Genomic DNA, 1,219 nt, shown 5'->3' on the forward strand with positions numbered 1-1,219 from the left:
ACCACCGACTTTCCTGGGTCTCCAGTTTGCAGACAGCCAATCGTGGGAATTCTCAGCTTCCATAAGTTGTATGAACCAATTCCTATAACAAATCTCCATTTTTAGATAGATATATAGATATAGATACAGATACAGATATAGATATAAACATATAGACACAGATATATAGATGTATCTCTCCTGTTGGTTCTGTTTCTCTGGAGGACCCTGACTAATACAAGTAGAAACAAAGATAAACTATACCTTCCGATCACATTTCCTCAATAGTTTCTTTCCTCCAACAGAAATAGTAAATATCTATAGAGCTGTGGCTTTCAAACTTTTTGAACTCCAAACCTCTTTATACTCTTTTTTTTTAATATTTTATTTTTAAGTAATCACTACACCAAACTCACAACTCCAAGATTAAAGAGTCACTCACTCTACCAACCAGGCTAGCCGGGAGCTCACCCTTCACACTCTTAGAATTTATTGATAATCTTCCAAAACTTTGTTTTTCGTGAGTTTTATCTGTTGAGATTTAATGTGTTAAAAACTAAAACTGAGAAAAAAAAATCATTAGTTAATTCGTTTCAAAACAATTTAAAAAACCCATTGCACACCAAGCTTTTTATGAAAACTGGCTATATTTTCCAAAAGCAAACGATGTGCAGTGGAAGAGTTAGCATTGTTTTTCATTTCTGTCAATCTCCTTCATGCCTGGCTTCAGAGAAAAGAGCTGGGTCCTCAGATCTGCTTCTGCATTCAGTCTGTTGCATTAGCTGCTGGAAACGTCATGTAGCTGCCAGAAAATTCCACCGTGTTCTTGTGTTAAGAATGAGAAAAAAGGAGGCAAATAATGTATCATTATCATTATTAAAATAGTTTTGAGCTCATGAGCCCCATGAAAGGATCTCAAACAATGAAGAGCAGCTACATAATCCCAGTGCAACTGAAAACGTGGGGGTCCCTTGTCCAAAAGTTAGTGAGAATTTCAAGACAGCCACAGCAGAGCAATAATTACATTGAACACGGGGCCCCTCTGAGCCTGGGGCCCCTTGTGACTGCAAAGGTTCTGAGGGTAACTTCAAAGGTCCCCAGACCACACTGTGAGAACTGCTTCTATAGAATGCTACCTGCATCTTGAATCAAAGGGCTGGCTTAGGGCCATAGTACACACCAAGGTGCTGTAGAGGTAGGAGTGTGCGTGTGTGTGTGTGTGTGTGTGTGTGTGTGTGTG

At 39.1% G+C, this 1,219-nt stretch overlaps 1 long non-coding RNA gene across 1 annotated transcript in view; it reads right to left on the reverse strand.

Annotated features, from left to right (window-relative positions):
• Positions 1–619: 619 nt before the first annotated feature.
• Positions 620–1,219, reverse strand: part of LOC121043537 (uncharacterized) — a 59,972-nt gene continuing 59,372 nt past the window's right edge. Inside the window, exon 4 of the long non-coding RNA XR_005796886.1 lies at positions 620–804. This is a non-coding gene — a long non-coding RNA (uncharacterized LOC121043537). The remainder of the gene's footprint in view (positions 805–1,219) is intronic.

This window comes from Herpailurus yagouaroundi, unplaced genomic scaffold (assembly GCF_014898765.1).
Source record: "Herpailurus yagouaroundi ecotype Mexico unplaced genomic scaffold, PumYag 187, whole genome shotgun sequence".
In the NCBI taxonomy this organism is placed as follows: Eukaryota; Metazoa; Chordata; class Mammalia; order Carnivora; family Felidae; genus Herpailurus; species Herpailurus yagouaroundi.